General features: G+C 29.7%; 2 protein-coding genes across 2 annotated transcripts in view; one reads left to right on the forward strand and one right to left on the reverse strand.

Moving 5' to 3' along the window:
* Positions 1-23,617, reverse strand: part of LOC146724950 (uncharacterized) — a 345,089-nt gene that overhangs the window by 77,169 nt on the left and 244,303 nt on the right. The window lies entirely within an intron of this gene.
* Positions 869-23,617, forward strand: part of LOC114943065 (uncharacterized) — a 116,654-nt gene continuing 93,905 nt past the window's right edge. The window contains exon 1 of the mRNA XM_029318643.2: positions 869-956. The gene's annotated coding sequence lies outside the window, so the exon portion shown is untranslated. The remainder of the gene's footprint in view (positions 957-23,617) is intronic.

Raw genomic sequence — 23,617 nt, forward strand, 5'->3', positions numbered from 1 at the left:
TTCATTTTCGGTTTGATTTAGAATATTTATATAAATTGGTTATGTATTTTCTTCATATGACATATAATTAAAATAAGAGCAACATATATGTGATTATTTTCTACGTATGTATAGAACACATAATTTACATATGAAAGCGTCTATTTATGCAAGCATTGCATATATAAACAATATGTATACAACTCACATGGATGCGTAATTTTAAAATCTAGAACACAATATTTTTTAAAACCATACAAGAGACTTTGAACATAACTTTTTCATTAATTCAGATTTATACAACAAATAACGCTAAATGCAAATTTTGCAACTTTCAAATTATTTTTAAAAAAATTTAAAAACAATTGGGACGGCTGTGTTTTTATAAGTAATACAATAACAATTTTCTATTTATACGTCTCTTTAAAATGAACAATCCACTAGTTTATAATATAATAATAATAAATGTCCGATAATATAAATAGTTATCAATTTTATATTATTTTATATTGTTCTATATTATTCTATATTATTATTATATTATTTTATATTATTCGCGACAAATATGAATTTATAAAAATGATATAATGAAAGTGTACTATATATGTGCGTGTTTAAAAATTGCAAGCATTATTATATCGCACGTATTTTCGAGCATTCGAAACGGTTTGTGTGCAGATTGTGAGAGAAAAACTCGTTTTAGACTTCTCATCGATTTCCCTTAATTCTCTCCCTTTCTTTCTCTTTCTATATCTCCGTGAAGAGTCGTGCGGAATTGCGGCGTCCCCTGACGTCGCGATGCCCGAAAGCTCGCGTCGGGAAAAGTTCGGCCGACGCGACGTTTAAAAGCGTCGTGAAACTCCCTGGTCCAACCAGTTGCGCGCGTTCTCACCAGCTTCGTTCATTCGTTCGTTCGTTCGTTCGTTCGTTTTCGCGGGTCAAGGTAAAAGTTTGCAAAAGGAAACTCGGTAGGAAACGTAAGTTTCTTCAGGAAGAGGATGTCCGTGGCTTTTCTCAGGATTCCCCGTGGAGATCCTCCTACGATCCTTCTGTGCGCTTGATAAAGTCCCCTATCTTTCTATCTTAAATATTTTTATTCGCGATCTACAGATTTTTACATTGATATTATTTGCTAATGATAATTCCGTAAATTTTTTTTTAGAACGGTAACATATGTGAATATAACAATCTAAAAAAAAATTATTATTATTTATATTGTTTTTAGTTGACATAATTAATGACAATATAATTGAACTGTGTAGGTATATGTGTAAGAAGAATATATTATTAAACATTCCATTTGGAACTTCATGTTTTATATGCACACATGCTAGCGCTCTTTCGATCAAAATCGATCAAAGTTCAAAAACTTAAGTTTTTTAATATACAGTAAACTGAATTGATGATCTTCTCTCTGGAGCATTATTTTTGTTTGACTTCGGATACACAAATCGTTTTCGAAAGGCTTTCTGAGAATGCTAGTTCTAGTCTTTTGATATTAAAGTTTGTTTTATTTCGAATTTTTTAAAATTCAACAGAAATTGTGCGCAAAATGAAAAATTCAACAAATAGAAAGATTAAGAAAAGATGCTAGGATGCTTTTAACTCTAAAACTCCATAACTAAAACTACATAATGGCATAGTGCATGGTCCCTCAGTAAAATCCAGTTTTCGCGAACTTCGGGATGTATACGTTGAACTCTTTTTCGCGGGCATTCGAGAACTTTTGCTGGTTTATAGTTTACCCTTGTGACGTCCAGCATCACAACGTTCGTCTTTCACGTCCCCCTCACACTTCTAAAAATGCTTCATACTCCCGGAAAACTTCGACTCGCACCTTCATCTTCATACGGGCTTTTCAACTTTTGGTAAACCTGTCGCAAAACTTGATCGCGCGATACCGTTTGACATTTCACTTCTTCATTATCATAACAAGAAATAGTATTTTCATGTGGAATAGAAATATAAATTACAAGTTGCGCGTACAAATTGATCACATTCTTATAATATTCTGTGTAAAACGACACAGCGACAAGAACTGACAGGAAGAGGTTGAATTTGAGTTTGCATTTTGTGGTGTGAAATTAACAATAACTCACGCGCGCTCTTGTCGAGATTAAGGATAGTTGGCTGCTTTACATGTATCACAATAGTGTGCATTATTGCAGCTGGAATTAAAGATGAGCAGGCGAAAGGTGTAAAGGGAATGAAGGGAGAAGCTATTTGTAATACGCGAAAAATCGGATTTTCTATGAATATGCACAGATTCAATTCAATCTTAGATACATCGCGATTCTTGAAATGCCTTGTTGTATTTCTATTCATATTCCTAAAGGCGATCTTCCTTCCTCTTCCGGAAGAAAGGACGAGCATTTAGCCTCTCTCTATCTCTCCCTATCTTCCTCTTTCTCACTCTCTTTCTGTCTCTCAGTTCTCTTCTCTATTCTCTCGCCAAGATATTCAGCAGATCTTGCTACAAGACGACTAAAATTACTTGCCCGCGTTTATTTACGTGTCGCGGTCATCGAAAATTATTAGCGACAACGCGAACGTCTCAAGAGACTCATTAAGATACCTCCGCGCGTTTAAAATGCAATGACATTATTTGCAGTTACTTCATTTTTCTTATCGATTAGTACATTTAAAACTTTTTTATAATATAAAATTATAATATAAAAATTTGATTATTATTGAATTAAATGATAGGAACGATTGAGAATCGTTATTTGTATTGCTTGTCGCATTTTTCACGTTTTTCATGTTTATATTTGGAAAGAAAAGCATAGCTACTTTAAAGTTAATAAATTAGAAATTCAGTTATAATTCTTAACTAGACAGATATACGAATATGATTGTTTACTCGCGTATCTTCACGTATGTAATAAGCATAGTACTGCTAATAAAGCTAATAAAGTGCAGCTGATTATACATGCACACGTGTATTCGCGTAGAGACACCAAAGTGAGATATCACAGAAGAAAATTATTACAATGCAAATGCTGTGTAAATTAGGAAAGCTAAAAACTTACTTTATCTATCTTATAATTATATTAATTAACGTTTAAATCAAACTATTCGGAAATGTATCAAAATATGTAGACTCTTGATGCATTTTTATATAATTTTATATACCTTTTATTTAATATTTTAATTAATATTTTATTTAACATTTTGATTTATATATTATTTATCAGTTTAATAATTACCGATAAGAATGTTGATATTATTGAGCTTTCTTAAATGTGAAATAATTATTTTCATGTAAAATAATCATTTTACGAACGGTTTTACGAAAAATCATATATAGCATTTTATGACGTGTGATTCGACAGAGGTCGAAGATCATTTCAGATCAGAGATTCCCAAAGTGCCGCGGCCTCTTTTTAAGATGACGAGGTCAGCTATTTGTAGACGGGAAACGTAAAGTTCTATCTCCTTCTTGTATTAGACAAGTGAAAAGCTCATGCATAATTCTCGAAATTGAACTTGTATTCGTGGAATATTACAACTCTGAATTTCAGTATTATATATGTATTTCCTAGATAGAATTTCAACACACTAAGCAGATATTAGTATCACAAAGTGCAGATATTAGTATCACAATTAAACAAATGACTTGAGATCAAGAAACAATAGAGTGTACCTATAAACATTTGATATAACGCAGTCTTATTGTTAGAATAATATTAATAAAAAATATCATTTTCTTTTTGTTCTAGTTTAAACCAATAGCTTTATTTAAAATAGATCTTACGACGAAAAAAGACTTATATATATATATATATATATATATATATATATATATCACAATATAACTACATATATAACTTGAGATAATGAAATAAGAGAGTTTTTGTGTACCCCAATCTAATATAATATTTTGAACAAATATATGTCGCTTTTTTCATATCGTTAACATTAGCAAGGAGAAGATTACGGTAAATATTTTAGAGTCAGAAAGAATTGCGGCAGGTACAAGAATCGTCCATTTGAGATAAAGTCAATCTTCATTGGCAATTTCTATTGTTGCGAAGAGAAAAGGGATACCTCTACTAAATTCCTAATAGATTTTCACCTGCCATAGTAAAAGCAGCCCAACGTCGCGTCGCGCAGAGTAGTGCTGTAGCCAATCGATCAATTAACCCGTTCCGCGTAGTAATAAGTAAGACAAGTGAGACCGTTAGCTCGTGCAAGCTTCCCCTCCTGTTGCCTATAAGCTTTATTTATTACGCGGATTGCAAGAGCCGCATAGTGGATTGCGAACTAGTACTGCCATGCAACGTTCTTTTTAATTTTTCGGCCGGATGTTGAGAGGATATATACGATGACGGCGAGAAATTTAGGAATATTTGCGATTTCCCAAATCGCAGACGGCTCTTTTTTCAAAACGAAATGTTAATACAAAATTATAGCAAAATATTAATATATTATATTATAAAATTAATAATATTAAAATAATAATAAAATTAATATATTATATTATAAAATAAATTTGGATAAAAAAATATTGTGCTTTAGAAACAATTTTGTGATTTTAACTCTCATAATAAATTAAGGTTATTTGATTAAATAATGTGACGGTTTTTATTTAATAAAAAACTGTCGAGAGATAAGAATAAATCGGGATATATTCTTTCTGATACATTCTCTAAAATAACTTGATGTATAAAATAACCTTGTTACACTAAGTGACAATGTGGTACAGAACTTGGTCACCTTTCAAAGTTTTCTTTGACGTTATCACGACTTCTCAATTGGGAATAAAGGCAAACCCTAGAGTAGTACTAAAATCTGAGATTGCTAGACTCTGCGCTTTCTTGTAACTGGAAAATTTATGTATGTCAACCGAGTGTGACCCAGATACTGTCTGCTTTTTCAGTCTTTATTATCATGTCTATTTCCATTTATTTTTTTGACACATTTTACTTTTTATAATTTTTCTATTTTTATAATTTATACAATATATAAAATTTTCCATATTCTGTATGGTTATTCAGATTCTGAAAGAAAAGTCCAGATATTTTTAGTCTCTTCATCATTTTACCTTTCATCGATTTAGTTAAATATATTTCTATATATTCTCGAATGCATTAAATACTGCAAGAGAGAAATTCGAATTTTTAAAATATAATCTTACCAGCAATTTAAAATATATGCCAAATTAAAATTAAACTCAAATTACATTTATACAGAATGTACTTTTACTACAATATATTATAATATATATATATATATAATAAATGCTTTAGAGTCCATTTAAAATCAATATTCTTACTTATTATTAGCAAAATTTCGATTATCATGTACGTATGTTTAATAATTTAACAAAATCTAGAAATCTGTTTTGTTAAAATTGTCTTCAAATTGTTTCTAAATTAATCGACAAAAATATAATTTTGCATCTTGAAATATTATTGTAGTATTTTAATTTGACTTAGTTTTAGGAATTAAATATCCAATAAGCCATAAGAATAATTAAGAATAATTAATATTAGACTGATGAATGTGCGTTCATGCGTATTTCCTCTTACTCCCGATTTTCCTATTTGAGTACCTTCATCCCACGCATTCGAATTGTCATGCCAAGAAGAATGCGGGATTACGTGGTGATGTTTGAATCAAGTGGTTGCGCGCCTTATATTTGTGGGGCGCGGTTCTATGTAAAGTTGGAATGCGACGCGTGTGCCACGCGACTGACTCATCGAAACGCGCGCTAATTTTGGCGGCGGTGTAACGCAAAGCGCGTCATCGACGCTGGTAATAGAGACGATTGTTCGGAAAATGCGCCTTTATTACGAAAGACTCTCTTTTGTTATTTTCATTTTTAATCTATCGTAAGAGGTTTGGCGACAGACAATTTAGAGTAAATGTGTGTAATATAATAAATAAACGAAATAATTTAATAATAAAGAAATAATTCAAATCTTATATATATATATATATATATATAAGATTTGAATTATTTCTTTATTATTAAATTATTTCGTATTATATATATATATATATATATATATATATATAAAATAAAATTATGCATAATTTTTGTGAAATGAAAATGATCTTGATAATAAATTTAATGCAGACAACAAATAATAAAAGATGTATGAGATATATTTTGTAGCAATTTTATAAAATTACAAAATTGCTGATGACTGAAAGATTGTGATATCAAATTCTTGTTTGTTATTATAACAACTATAATTAAAAATGATTTATTCCAAAATATATGTGTGCATACAGTAAAATATTATATAGAACCTATTGAAATCATAATGATTAAAGAAATAAATTTATATTATAAATGATAAATCTCTAAATATATTTAACAACATATATTTATAAAAAGTATCTGTTATTTATCGGAAAAATATGAGGAAAAATCATAAAAATACCAACATAAAAAAGCTAAAATGTATACTCATTTCTGCACTCAATAATCAAAAATCCCATTTGACGCGTTTCTTTTCCATGTGTAATAAACTCTTGAAAACGGTAGCGATGCCGCTCGATTGCATATTGCTAATTAACATCTGTTTATGCTATGCATGCCAAATTATTTATAAATATTCATGGTGCATGGACGCGAAGCTCGTTCCGTTGAAAGTTTGATAAAAGTTAATAGATCGGATGCATAATTAATGTGCGATCTTGAAAGGATCGTTTGACATAAACAAATTGCGAGAATTGGAAAGCAGAATGTCGCATTTTTAATATCACGTTTTACATAATATTTTATAAAATTGCAGCACCGATTCATCGTATGAATCATTACGTCGCGTTGAATATTTAGCATACTAAAGATAGATAAAAAAAAATTTTTTTTAAATATACAGCAACAATTTTTTATATTTTATAATTACTATTAATTTTACGATTTTTTTAAATTAAATTTTTTTTAAGAGATTTTTGTTGAATTATTAGACGTATCGTAAGTTTTGTTATTATGCTTATAAAGAAAATATAGTTTGAGTCCAATATAAGATGCACTTGTGAAAAGTTTGAAGAACACTAGTTCAGTAAGTATAATGTACGTAGCAAAAGAGGAGGCGAAAGGAAATAGAATTGGAAGGTGAAGCGGATAAGAAGTAAAAGGACAGAGACAATATAGCGATGGGATGTAAGAGTAACTGCTTCCTAGCAACCATGACAGTTTAGTAAAGTAAGATGAAGCGAGTCAGCCAGCGAATTTCTAATTTAAAATCCAATTCATCCTCTAATCCCATTCACCTGCCGTTACTGTAAATTTAGTATGGTGTTCACATTCATTCGCGGACATTCACATAGCTCGCTAACCCGTGATTGCGCGTTTAACATTAACAAAATGGTAAAGAATGCATTAGTTACAATTAGTCTACGTGACTTGAGTTGTTCCTATACAAAATAGTGTGCAAATAACTCTACTTTATTGCAGTAAATATAGAATTATGACAAATAGAGCATATATTTGATATAATGAAGACGTAACAAATTATATTTACATCAAATAATTTTTATAAAATATTTATGAAATATTTATATAATATATATTAAACAAATTGTCAATTATCCGCGGACATTCCATCTATTTATAAAGGTTTAATTATATTGATTACTGTGTTGAATTTTTTGTGTCAGTTCATGTATTTTTAACTGGATTAATATAATCTAATTAGTCTTGCAATTAAATTGACGCGCAATTGAGCAGTCGAACAAGTCAATAATAATAAATTATATTATATAAATTTAAAAATATACACGCAGCTCTTCAAATATTTGCTTAAATATTTTGGTCTCTAAGAGAGTAAGACAACAATAAATTTGCATCGCTATTGCTTTTGAGACTTAATATATTAAATTTATATGTATACTAAAAGACTGAAAATATACATAAAGTGATGTAAAAGATGGTTTTCACTAAATTGCGTCATATAATAAAAGAGACATTATAAACTTAGACATGGAAAAGGATAGCGCTCTGGGAGCAAATACAATAAAATCTATTTGCATATTAGAAAGAAAGTGCGAGTAATAAGAAAAATATGCAGAAATACGATAAAAAGTACACACTCTCTTCCTTTAAATATTTGTATATTTTTTATATTATAAATTAAATAAATAAATAAATTTTTTATATTATTTTATTACCTTAAAAATATCGTATATTATTTCATATTTCTCTAGTCCACAGAGCTATTATATATGTATACGTATTTTTAGCCTATAATTATTATTGATAACCGTTGTCGTGCGCACGTAGATTCGTCATTGCGATGGCGATGAAACGATATTAATTGGATCGCACCTGGACATTTTTCTGATTTATGCATTAGCCGTGCGTGACTAACGAGGTATCTTAATGCACCTTGAACAGAGTAAGACGGTTTTGGATCAACGCCAATGGTTACCCGCCCGGCTCGACTCGCATTACTTCGAGTGTCTTCTCGTCTTCCGCGTTTTCGTTATTCCGCTCATCTCAATCCTATCCGGGAGTTAAATAAACAGAATGAGATGCATTTAACTGTTAAGTGAATCGCTTTGCATAGAAGAGATTATTGGTATTCTGCAATACTTTATATATTTTTTTTTGTTACACAGGAGAATTACTATATTTAACATAATAATTGTAGATAACGTTTTAACATTTATAAGCGTTACTAAGAGAATTAAATATTATCGATTAATTTCAAATCTATATTACTGATAAAATATCGATTATAAATATTTTTATATAGTCTCTGAATTGGTGGATTAATGAACATAATAACTAATAAGAATGAACAAAAATACGCAGAAATATTTGCTAATATATAATTATAATGGAGGAGGAAAAAGAAGAAATAAAGTGAGGGAAAAAAAAATGAAGTAAAGGAAGCGAGAGAGGGAGTTAGAAAAAGAGATAGAAAGAAAGAAATGTGAAAATAAAAATACTTTTCATCGATGAGCTCTATTAATAATATTAGTATATAATAATACTGCTAATATGTGAACAACTTATTTATTGGATATCATGAAATTATTATTAAATATGATGTCTTCATTAATTTTTTTACATACTATATATATCTTTAATTATAAATATTTAATTTTAATCCGGTTCAAGCAATCGATTATCCTTCTTCCATATCAATCTTAATTGTTCTCGAAATGACGCGGATCTTGCATTTTCGACTCTTGAGGAAGAATCATGTAAATTTACCTCGATTTTCTCTGATAGAAATTTACGTGTTCACGCTTCTTCCCTTCCTTCACCTTTTCCCCTTTCTCCTTCACCCTCCTTCTTTCATCTCTTTTCGTACTGACAATTACGTCGCAGCTACCCTACCCGTTTTCTCTCTCATACATTAAAGATGTCGCCGGTTTCCTGACAATACCTGCCAAGATTGCGTCATATGTTTCCGCGGCAGGAGAACGGCGTCGGAAGGCAATTTGAATTTTGCATTAAACATCAATGCGTATATTCCATGTGTTTGGATCGTGCAATTTCGTCTTTATTGGATACCGCCTGCTATTTTCGGTTTTGCAGTATCGAATGTCGTCGCAGTATCGGAAGTCATGCTATAAAAAGAATTAGGCTGATGAGAGTGTGTCGGTGATTTTAAATTCCATTTAATCCATAAATATAAGAAAATTAAACTGCATATATGTTAATTAGTACCATCCCCTATATATTTTATCGCAATTATATTTAATTATTCAATTATTTCTTTTAATTTTAAAATAGTTTATTTTTATAAAGTTTCTAATTAAAATCAATTTGTATAATCGAGTAAATTGAGCTAATTATTTGATTAGAATACAATTTTGGCGCATGGATAAGACCTTTTTCCGGAAATTCTATGTTTTAACTGTAGGGCAGAGATGAATGAGGCTAATTAACACCTAGTAACAAATTACATCCAGTGAGAACATAAGTTGAACTAATAACTATTCCAGAGTACGTGACGATGACATATATGAATTCATTCAAGATATAATATAACTGTTCATTATTAATGATCATATATTTAATATAATAGGAAAAGCTGCTATATGCCAAACATTTCATGCAAGATCATCTTAAATAAAACTTATAAAACTCTAATTGTTTTAATATAATTACATTATGAAAAATTGACGAAAAGAATTTGTGCAAAAAGATAAATAATAAAATATATATTACAAGACAGGTTAAATTATACATATAATAACGATATGTTAATCTGTTTTCATGATTAATATAAAATTGTTATTTTCGATTTTATTATTTTCTTGCTCGATCGATGTTGAATGGAAGTCGCCCATTAATTTGCGCCAAGTGAAAATATCTCACGAGTAATAATTCGCACAATTCTAATTTCTCAATCGCGATCTATCGTCCGGCGAGGCATAAGAATGTGTCGCTATTAAACTACTTGGCGTAGTGCCTAACGCGATTAAATCCTTCATTAACGACCTTATTTCTTCCATTTCTTCTCTTAAACATATGTTATCCGTAATAATAATAACAGTAAAAAAATTATTGCAAATATATCGAAGAAATATTTTTGAAAAATAATAACAAAAAATTAAAAATTAAAATAATGACATAAATGTTGTGATATTCAAACATTGATAGAAAATCCAATAAAGTTAAAGCTTGGTTAAATTAAATACAAAGGAAATCTAGAAAATTTTATTATATATGTTAAGAAAATTTACCGTTTATATAAACGTCATTCTCTGTGACAATATTTGAAAATTGTAAAATTTATTATTGTAATCTTTTACATTATATGTGTAAAGATTTATTAAATTGAGAATTTTTGTTTGAATTGAGAATGCCAAATTGTCACTAATATAAATTTAGCAGACACATAGAGTTATGATAATTCAGACTTTGTTTAATTCGGAACATTAAATTAAAGCTTATTATATGCGGATTATACATTATATAAATCATACAATATTTATATTTCAAAATTTCTTAATAAATTTTTAAGTTATTAAATTTTGTCAGAGATGTGAAAATATTTAAAAATTGAAAAATAAATTTTTTAATATTTCAATACCTCTATTTGAAGAAATTCATTTCAAATTAGTCAGATTTAACATATTATTAAAATAATAGTCGCGAGTTATCAGACACCTTATATATTTATCTCATTTCTAGTTATATGTGACGTGCGAGCATGACGAATATACGAACTACATGTTTATTTAGTAATTGCAGATAAAGTGCATGCAACTTGGTTGAAATAATTGGGTTCCAATAGAGTCGTGAATCTGTATTCCATGTACACGATTTTTTGACATTTATTTTGGAATTGCCAATTAACAGCTGCAACAAAGTCTCGTTGCGACAACATTGCGATGAAGTTGTGACAAAGCGACCGTTGGAATTATGGGATCCGCGAGTGATTCCGCGCGAACGACTTGCTCGCGATTTCGTGAGTTAATGCAAACTGCAATATCGCCAAACAGACAATGTAGCGTTCGACAATATGCAATAACAAGTTCGCACCGCTAACGACCTCACGAGTTTCTCGAAAAGGGCCGACATGATGATGGCGTTGCCCTTTTGTTCCATGCGAAATGTAGAAGTGGTCGGACGACGCGCATCTATTTTATTTTATTAAACAATTAATTGTTTAACAGTTTTAGCATTTGAAAGTGATATGAAACTTCCAAGTCCAAATTAATCCGCTGTTTTGCCTTTTCGCGCGTAGGTTTAAATTCGGTGCTTTCATTATAACAATCTATTGTTTAAGGAATTATTTTTTCAGCAAACAAGCAACAGTTTCGAAAATTGTGTTTCGAACAGTATTCCATATGCATATTTGTAGACAAAGCGTAGAAAATATTCACATAAATTGAAATTCACTTCTAAAAGGAGAAATTTCAGAAAATTGAAGTAAAAATTGCAATTTTTTATATGACGGTAGAGTATTATCACATATTTAAAATATAATCTGATAAGTTATATAGAAATATTCCAATAAGGATCTAAAATTATAAAGATATTTTTACAGAATAATGATTATATTTCACAAAAAAAACTTAAATTTTTTAATATGAATTTTGTGAAGTTATTTAGTAATTTTTTCTTATTTATTTGTGTCAGAAATTATTAATAGAGCAATTGTTTTAAAATAAAATAAAATATAAACCAAAACTGAAATAAAATGTCTTTTAACAAATATTCGTAAATATCAGTTTCGATAAAACTTTCTTTTTTTATACAGAATGCTGACAGATAGTTTAATTGAATAATTGCTCTGTATATATATAATCATTCATCATCGTCATATATATATATATATATATATGTATATATATGATGAAATGGGAATTTTGTGTATATGTATATAAATAAGTAATTTATATTATAGTCTATTATTTAACTGGTCAGTCGACTGACTAATTGATCAACTGATTAGTTGACGTATTGACTGATTTACTGATTGACTGATTAATATAACTTGTATATGTTGTATTGTGTTATCTCTGTATATAAGCTTTTAGTGTTTTAATTTAAAATATTTTTGGCAAGAAAAGAATCTATACACGCGCGTATACAAATATACAATATCTATCTAAATGCAACATAACATATACACACACACAAACACACACACGCGCGTTTAGTGGTCTTTCTATTCATGAATCGTAAATCGTAATAGATACATATTTATTGGATGCGAAATTTAATTATTGATTTTGCATGCATTTATAGTATTGGTTATGTGTCTGTACACAAATTAAATATGTAATTAATACATAACAAATATTTGAATTGTCCGCTTTTGCTACATGTTCTACTGAACATTGATTGCAAGAGTGTCCGGCGATTCTGGAACACGCTAAGTGTAGGGAAAAAAACTACGTGTGCAGGGACGGTTTAATTTTAGGCTATTCTACTTGAACGCATCCTAAAGCCGCGTCGCGCCATACAGTAAGCTTTACTGATCAAGAAGGTCATTCGGTAAAGCCGCATCTCTACTATAATCGATTTTGCAAATTGGCAATGTTATTTGATGATACGTATATAATTATATAGATAATTATATAGATATATGTTAATCGATTTGCGTTGGTATGAAATGCCGACTATGTCTCGATAGAATTAAATTCTCGATAACATTAAAATCTACAAGTGAGTAACGGAAGATTATATTCTACATTTGAGTAAAATCACTTGTCATCTACACTCAAAATCTTAATTTACATTACACTTTACGTTTTTACTGTAAAAATTGTACATATTAATATATATTATTGGAATATATTGCAGCTATATATATCATTTTTATATAATTTTTCTTGCACATATAGTTGCATCTTTCTTCATGCATACTTTTTTCCTTTTGATTGCGATCTCGTATATTTAATGATGGTAATTCTCAAAATTGATGGGTTTTGTCGAAAGGTTTTGCTAGACGGTAGAGATGCGGCTTTAATTTATGGATCGTTGAATCCACGGATCTGTCTATGGAGCAAACACTTGCCAAGGGTCTATGGGATTAGCAGTTTATAAACCTAAAAGATTTTATCTGTGATTTATGAAGCGAAAAGATTTTGGATTCATGAATATAAATTCTTTTACATACAAAAGATCTTTTAATTCTGTTAAATGTTTAATGATAGATTTCGAATATATTATTTATTAATATAATTAATACTATTGAAATAAAATATAATTAAAGATATTATTACTATACAATTTATAAATAATTTCATGTTTGTATAACAATACGAAAATAATTAAATATATAGACGTATAATAAGTGCAATTAAATAGATACTAACATTAATTAACGTTGTTTCGCAAGTTTTTTAGATGAAATGTTGATATCATTATTTTTTCTCTCCTATTCAATGCATCAATACATAGTTTATTGATTGATATTAATAGAAACGTCATTATCATATGCGAGAGAAACCAGTGATGCGTCATATGTTTGATGTGACAGTTTCGACAGCTCGTTGAATCCTAATATATCCATATCTCTAAGTTATCTTGTAATAATTGTGCATATGATTATATGAATATACAATTATGTATATGATTATATATACAATTGTGAATAATTAATTTACATATGCACAATGTATTGTACACCAAATTTAAGGCATTTAGTGGAAAAAAGACAAAAAAATTGAATAAAATTAAAAAAGATACATTGATTGTCATTTAATAAAAAATATTTTCGAGTTATGTTTATCTAAATTAATCTATGATTAAACTATACGTCATATTAGATATTTCTATTATTAACTAGTAAATGTGTACAAGTTACGACTTGCGTTTAAGATGCACCTGGCCAACTAACTCAGGCTTTTTGAATTTTTACAAGTCAAATTAGAACAAGGTCTTTGTCTGCGTGAGTCATTCTATTTCGAATGTACGAAACAACTGTAACGTGGAATTGGATGAAATCCAATTTGGATTAAAATGATTCCGACGTGTCCGCATATAGAATAATTATTTATGCGAGCACAGTGTATGTGCGTTTAGCGATGAGTAATAACTCGCACGTATAAAAGGCAAAAAACAAAAATGACGTAATATCAAATTTTCCAGATTAAATTGCCTATATTTTAATGACACGGCTTTTGACATATATTATCAGTCTTTATTATAAATTATTACGTGAAAATAATATTGTTAAATGTGCTATTTTATATTACATTTAGACTAATTTGTAACAATATACAGAGCGTGTATAACATAATTTGAGGTTTTAAGAATTTGATGACAAATTCTACACTAATTGTAACGTCATTATTACATATCATGAATTTATCATGATTGAAAAAATTAATGCAAGTTGAAATTTTTTTCACATATAATTTTTTTTATTTTTACAATTTTATGAGTTATATCATATTGCTAACGATATAATAACTATACTGAACGACAAGCGCTTTTCGTGAATATATATTTATATAAAGTTTAGAGATACGCGTTTGTGTACGTCTCATTAAGGAAGCGTCAATATGGCGTTTAATTAGCAGTTTATTTTTATATTTAAGTTTTTCGCAAAAGTAATTTGATGATATTTGGAGTTGATAAGAATTAATTTAAAAAAAAATTTTTTTTTTAAAGAAAATATTTAGCTAAACGGAACAAATATATATATATATGATAAATGATCAATATATCATGCTTGAATGAAATTTTTCTAAAAAGATTGCTCAATACTATTTTTGTAAATAAAAATATATATATATATATATATATATATATATATAATGATATAGTAATAATAAATAATAAATATCAATATATTTTTCTGATAATATTAGAAAATTACGTTAACTTATTGTTATACAAATATTAAAATAACATTGAATAATTAACAAAATATGCTTGATTTTCGTATTAATTAATCAATATCTATCTTTTCACAATTAACAAAATTATGAAAAAGAAATATGACGATGGAATCTTTTGTATATATCTATGACGGCAAATATTTAATTATTAGGGCACTCCGTCTTTGTCGCAATTAATTAACAAAGTCTAATCACAATGACGTCTGTTGATTGGTTAGCACGCAAACATATATTTATTTAAATAAACAGGACAAATTCCAACACGATGATTTCGCACGCGGATTATTATGAAATTACTGTACGAATGAAAACAGCTGATTAATGACGATACCGATTAACTCACACATAATCCACAGGATATTATTAATTTAAAGCATATTTAATAAAACAATAAAGAAATATTATTACAGATTATTTTTCGGTCTAAAATCACAACAAATGTTTACTATTTTTAGAAAATTTTCACGTTTGAAGATAAAACTATTATTTGTCGTTGAATTTATTATAAAATTATTATGCATATTTATATAATTCCTCTGATAAATTAATTAAATTTAATAAAGTTAAATAAATTGTATTTATATTGCAATTCAGATTTAATTCATAGAGCAATGACATTTATTCATCAAGTAAATTGTATTTATATGAAATAAAAGCGGTGATATTTGAAATATTAAATTATATGTCAATTTAAATAAACTTCAATGTGCACGATAAATTACTTGCAAAACTTTACATTAATTTATTATTTAATTCAATATTTAATTATTTTATGTATGCGTTAGAGCGTGCATTATTTTCTTTTAGTTGAAAATTGCTGAGAAATAGAAAATTTAAGTTACAAAACGTAGCAACAGTTTGATTGAAATTTGATTCACGTTACGAGTAAAATTCATTTATTTAGTAAGATCACACGGATACGAATGGTTGCCGTGGACGGAATTGTCGGGTTGCCGGGACGTTGCGACGGCCGCAATCGAAACTGTAACTACGCGGAACTCCGTCACGGCAGCGGCGGATTTCGACGTGCGGCGTCCCAACGCGATTCGTCCCGTCACGCGTGGCATACGCGACAACTAACTTTAATCTATATATCAGAGCGTGATTTCGGTCCGCTCGTATACTGCATCCGCCTAGGGATGGGAGGGAGAGGAAGCCCCAAAAACTTTACAAATAGGTTCGAACTAATGTTCTTTTTTTTTCTTTATTTTCACTCGCTTATTCAATTATATCACGTACGCAGACAAACTGAAATATTCTTTGTTAATGTAAAATAAAAGGATGTATATATTGGAATTTAAAGAGTTAGTTATTTTTATAATAAATCTCGCCTTTGAATAATGGACACTTTTCAGTATATTTTCCAAAAGTTTATATTGTAAAGAAAAATAATATTGCAATTATTCGCTCCTTATTTTACTGCAAAATATATCTCAAGGGATATTATTTCTTATCCGTTAAATTTTAATTTTTTGCAGAGTCTTTAAAAGATTCGTATCGAAAAAATAGGAATACATACATGATAGTGTAATTATATGTCTATATATAAAGTGTTTTAATTATCTAAAAATTATTTCTTAGTATTTGTTTAGTGAATTTTCTTGTGAGATGTTTTTTCGTGTTATTAAAAAATTGTTTTATTATAATAGTTATCTTTTTTATTTTGGAATTTCAAAAAGAAAATTGAAAGTTATTGCTAAAATGAATAATAATATAATATACAGTAATTGGTCAAAGCGATCAACAAGTGGGGTATTTTCCCCTTACTTGTTGGAAAAGCTATTATAGTCATATTACATGTAATAATGTAGTAGTGGAACAAATCTTTTTATACGCGTAGTAATTGATGAAGGCAGTACACGAAAAACTTTTTCGAAGCCGAAGCTTTATTTTTACAAGTTACGAAGATTAAATATTGTTCAAACTATATGAAATTGATGTGTTATAATATTATTAAAGTAGATAAATATTTTTAATTTTTATATGCAAACCTGAATGTTCTAAGAAAACAGACATTGAAAAATTCAAATTTTTTTCCTACTTAGAAGGAGACAATTCATTATCATCCGTGAATATATATGTTAAATACGCATTGTGCATCTTGGAAGTTGACTTAAATTAATTTTCTTTCTCTATTTATTATCTAAAAAAAATCATTGTTGCGCAATACAATAGAAAATACTTAGATTAATTAGAATAAATTTTCGATTAGTTTATCTATAATACTGTACATTGTACAATAATGTCAACACTATAAACAGTGTACGTATTCCAAAACTCTATTGGTTTTCTTATCGACCAATGATGGTAAACTCCGCGCCAAGTAAGAAGAATGGTTATTGTTTCGAAGTTGTGCTATTAATATCTTTCCGGTTGAAGGCAATAGAAAGTTACAAGATTTCGTTCAATTAAACTATAAGATTATGTAAGAAAAAAATCTTGTCCTTCAGAAAATTTCAGATAAATTTTTCTTTAATAGGAATTTTATTTTGAAGTAATAAGTATCCCCTGATATACTTAATGTTGAAAATTATGAACTTACATACACACATATACGCGGCTTAATGATATACATGAAATAATAAACTTTCATGAAATTTATTTAAAAATTTGCTACAAAATTGATAATGAAATGTAGTAGTTCTCATGCTCTGTTCACTTATAGAAATATTTACCAACAATTTGAATTAAAATAGCTTGAAGCGGTATCTTATTAATTAATTTAATTACATGCATTGTGATATAATTAAAATGAAATAAATTGTAATAATAAATAATAAAGGTGTATAACACAATTTCTCTAAAATTCACGTTTCTGAGAGAGACTGAATTTCTATAAAAAAAAAAAAAAAAAAAAAAAAAAAACAAACAAACAAACAAGGCCATTTGATATGATTAGTCCATTTAGCCATGAGAGAGAGTAAATAAAAATCTACGAGTGACATCTCTCTTTTTCTCGCACTTTTACACGAGTGTGCTGTCTGAGAATTTCTTAATACCATCCGCGTGTGAAAAGCGGTGTAAAATTCCAGCATTCCACGTTATTGAAAAATCTGAGCGTTCTCGTGATCGTACAAGCCTCGTTGCCCGCTCGATGTCCGTTCCACCAAATGATTCCGATTTAATTGAGCCAGCCCTAGCCAATTTGGCAAGATGCTTCGCGCCGCATTATAGCTCGCATTAATCGGATGAAGTCTGCGGTCTCTCTGCGAAGGATATCAGGACGGTACGAAATGTCTTGAGATCTCCCAAGAGATCTTGGCCCTTTCTCACTCCCTCTCTCGTCCCTTACCCTGCCGTCCTCCGCCACGCAAGTATTTGACTTTCAAATGGCGGCCGCTGTACTCCGTTATAACCGGGCCGCTCCATTTCGAGAAGCAATTCCGGCGGCTGACGAATGGCCGACTCTCGAATGGACCAGCGATAACTCGATTCGGACGCGAGCCGTGCGAATTGTGCCGCGGTTCCGTAAAAATGACGCCTCCGAAGAGAGTCATTTCGGCTTTTGATGAGAGCCGTTGCCGACGAAAATGGTACAATATAATTGCACCGCAATAGGAAAATTCATTCGAAATCACTCGTACTCATCTTTACAGAACAAATAATCAGGCTGTCATCGATATTTTACTACTACTGAATTCATATTTAAAGATGAAAAAATTTTAGAGAAATTAATTTTAATGATTAAAAATATTATATGTGTGTGTGTGTGTGAGACCGTAAGGTTCTTATAGCATATTTAAAAAAAATAAAGATTAAACTTTTAAAATTAAAGTTATATGCACATTTATACTTATGTATATGGATATGTATTCGGTTTCAAAATATTATTTTTGTATATTTGATAGAATTGCAGCAATATTTAAATGGAAATCTGGTGGACAAAGCTAGAAGCTCACTGATACTTTTATTAAATTTTCAATTGAAAAATCCATTTATACATTTTAAAAATTTCCAGCATTTATACAACCAATATCATGTAGAATCAAGAGACTAGGATTATAGATAGAGTACATTTATTTATGTATTGTTTCCAACTTTGAACAAAATTTATCTGGTTTGCATATAATTTTCAATATGGAAAATATTTTTTTAAAATATTATCTAATAACGTGAAAAATTAAAGCACACTATATAAAGTTTAAAAATTATTCATTGATATTCACATGAATATAGTGCGAAAAAATATAAAATCATTGGTTTTACTGTGGAAAGAGAAAATCAGAGCGAAGGAAGTTTAATTACGATTGCAAAAAAAACTAATCACAAGTTTAATGCATTTTTATTTATACCATCATCAGATGTTATTACACAAATTTCAGCTTTGCGAGTATCTTTAATTTCTTTTTTTATTTCTTCACTTTCAAATTAATCGTCAGATCAAATATTTTTTGATCCATAATTTGTTTTTGTTAGTAAATTTCTCAATGTTTGAATATTAGTGTATTATAAATTAGAATATTTTATTTGATTTATTTATATTCGAACAATACGTTACCTTTAAGCATTTTTATTTATACCATCATCAGATGTTATTACACAAATTTCAGCTTTAATTTTCTTTCTTACTTCTTTACTTTCAACTTAATCGTCAGATCAAATATCTTTCGATCTATGAATTATTTTTGTTAGTAAAATTTCTCAATGTTCGAATATTACTGTATTATAAATTCGAATATTAGAACAATACGTTACCTCTAAGCATCAAAAAGATTTTGCAAAGCAAATGATTTCGACCTTTGAGAAAGGAATTGATTAACTAAACAGATCTATCATCCACTTGGCTATTAATATGAAGCAATTCCAGCGATACTTTCATGCCCAAACGAAAACCATAAATTCCATGTCGGAAAAGAAAAACGCGGCGATAAATAATGCATCCTTTCACCGGCCAGCCGACCATTTTCTAATTCTCCCCTCCTCTTCATCCCCCAGTATCCACCGCGAATATTGGATTCCTCGTTCCCCTTTACCATCAAACACGTCGAACACGTTTTTTTCGCCGGTTCCTTAATCAAACGGAAATTACCCGCGCGAAGTTGTCACCGGATACTCGCATTCACGAATTCGAGAAAAAGTTTAAATCGGAATGCGCCAAATCGAATCACGTTCATCCCCCCTGGTCGCGTCGCCTCGGAAACAAAGTGCCGACTAGCCATAGGGATGGCGAGGTAACAGAGAGAGGGTCGGAAAAGGGAAGATCGCTCTTAAAACCTGGAATCAATTACGCGAGGATTCCGATTGGTATTAAAACCTTTTCCTAATGTCCGGGTGCGCGAACGTGTCGCTTTCCTAATCCTTTACAGACCCGAAGATTACATAGCGCGGAAACAATCCGATGAGTTTTTCATCTCTTTTATTGCACATTTTTATTTATTATTTTTATGAATTTTTATTGCGACTTTTTGAATTACGTTACGAGGAAAATTTCTTGAATTAGCGGACGCGTTTAGCCTTGATGTAAATTTTGAGATCTATGAATGGCTGAACTGATGGATTTTACGCGAAGTAAAACACACGATTGGTATTAAAACCTTTTCCTAATGTCCGGGTGCGCGAACGTGTCGCTTTTCTAATCCTTTACAGACCCGAAGATTACATAGCGTGGAAATAATCCGATGAGTTTTTCATCTCTTTTATTGCACATTTTTATTTATTATTTTTATGAATTTTTATTGCGACTTTTTGAATTACGTTACGAGGAAAATTTCTTGAATTAGCGGACGCGTTTATCCTTGATGAAAATTTGGAGATCTATGAATGGCTGAACTGATGGATTTTACGCGAAGTAAAACACACGATTGGTATTAGAACCTTTTCCTAATGTCCAGGTGCGCGAACGTGTCGCTTTCCTAATCCTTTACAGACCCGAAGATTACATAGCGTGGAAATAATCCGATGAGTTTTTCATCTCTTTTATTGCACATTTTTATTTATTATTTTTATGAATTTTTATTGCGACTTTTTGAATTTACGTTACGAGGAAAATTTCTTGAATTAGCGGACGCGTTTATCCTTGATGAAAATTTGGAGATCTATGAATGGCTGAACTGATGGATTTTACGCGAAGTAAAACACACGATTGGTATTAGAACCTTTTCCTAATGTCCGGGTGCGCGAACGTGTCGCTTTTCTAATCCTTTACAGACCCGAAGATTACATAGCGTGGAAATAATCCGATGAGTTTTTCATCTCTTTTATTGCACATTTTTATTTATTATTTTTATGAATTTTTATTGCGACTTTTTGAATTACGTTACGAGGAAAATTTCTTGAATTAGCGGATGCGTTTATCCTTGATGAAAATTTGGAGATCTATGAATGGCTGAACTGATGGATTTTACGCGAAGTAAAAATTACATTGGAAAGATTTGTAAAGAAGGGAGGGATGGAAAATGAGCTGACGATACACCGATCGCACTGAAATCTTGTAGAAATCGACTTTTGGAGGTCGGTGGAGATTCGAGTGGATCGATTAATCGAGTTACGCGAGCCGGAAACGGAAGAGGAAAGTTTCCTTGGCTGAATTCAATTTGGAAATTAAAGGATTCGCAAGCGGAACGAATCGAGGAAGTTTCCTTTTTTCAGGGCAGGGGATGAGAGAGGATTTCTCGTCTTTGTTTTTCGCTAAGTCGCTTAAATTCGTGCGCGACGAATAGTTTTGCTTAGTCGACGACTCTTGATGGGCGACGTTGATTTTTTAAAGACTACATAACAGACCAGTAAAAATAATAAATAGAACAAAATATGCTAGAATTTTAGTATTATTTTTCTAAATCGAAGTGTTTGACATATTATTATATGCAAAACTATGCAAAACAAGGTGTTTTAAAAGTTTAAACTTATATTTGTTTTCAAGTTTTCTATTAAAATCTTTTACTTCCTTATAAATAATGGATAAGAGATAAAAGGAGAAATTATGAGAAGAAAAATGAACGTTATTAATTATTTTGTAAGCTTTTCTAGATATTTATTTTATATTTATGTTTTTTACTATTATATTATTATTTCAATTATTTTAATTAATTAGTAATAATTTTCAAAATAATTAAACATATACTTAAATCAAATTTATGCATTAATTTTGTTGATATTCTTACTTATAATACATTTCCTATTAGTCAGATTCTTAACTTCTATCTTAAATCAAATTTATGCATTAATTTTGTTGAAATTCTTACTTATAATACATTTCCTATTAGTCAGATTCTCAACTTCTATCTTATATACTGCAATTTTATACACTTTACTAATTTAATATATTTAAAATATATAATATTGTAGAAATATATAAATAATGTATATACATGTTTAAAAATAGATTGCATTATAAATAAAATACTAATGACAAAATACGCGATACTTGGAGAAATAGTTAGATATTGTTTGTGCTTCTCTACGTCAACATTTTGTTATTTATTACTTTTTGAGTTTGAAACTTAGAAATGTGGAAACTTGAAATAGAGGGTTTGGGGGAAGACGATAATTGGCGCAATTACGTTGGCGCGGACACTATCAGGTGGATGATGAAAGGGACGAGAGGGATGAAAGGGACGAAAGGGCTGGGATTGTATATTGCGACGCGAAGAAACCGAATTACCGTGGTAAAACCATCCTAATGCATTCGCCCGTCACGGAATTCCGCGCGCTTGTTCGCTCGTGCGAATTAATACTGCACATTTGCAACGCAAAACCAAATATTTAAGAAATATATTTCAGTAATACATTAATTGTAAATATAACCTTTTAATGGAATTTATAAATATGTAAATTAAATTAGATATCTCGTAATATGTGGGATACATGCGAGAACGAGCTTCAAATAAACGGAAAATATTTAATATATTTTTCGACAAAACGATATTTTTAAACGATTTAATAATGTTACATCTGAAATTGAAATATTTCGCAAATATTTTAAGGAATAACATATATTTAATTTTTTAAATTGGTTAATTTATAATACTTTATACGTATATTAATTTTTATTAACATTACACATCTACATACGATACTTGTACTAGATGATATAGCTAATTTATAATGCAACATTATTCTAATAATTGTTTGTTATTTACACTTGTTGTTCATTATGCATGTTTATATTCTTGATTCATGTGCTCTACATGAGATATTAATGAGCAATTATAAATACAAAAACAGAATCGTAAAAGTCGGTTTGCCGCGAACAGAGATAACTTGATGTTACCAAGATATATCTTTTTTTGCGCAAGCGCGCTCTTTTACAAGACAATGCATTTTAGAATGGTCCGCAATTCGGCCTGCAATTCTGCGCATCGGGATGCAGCTGGAAACGTGTTAGTGATCACTTTACGAGCCGACGTGATTGCAATCATCCTCCTTT

The sequence above is a fragment of the Nylanderia fulva genome, unplaced genomic scaffold (assembly GCF_048542155.1).
Source record: "Nylanderia fulva isolate GAGA-0341 unplaced genomic scaffold, ASM4854215v1 Scaffold11, whole genome shotgun sequence".
In the NCBI taxonomy this organism is placed as follows: domain Eukaryota; kingdom Metazoa; phylum Arthropoda; class Insecta; order Hymenoptera; family Formicidae; genus Nylanderia; species Nylanderia fulva.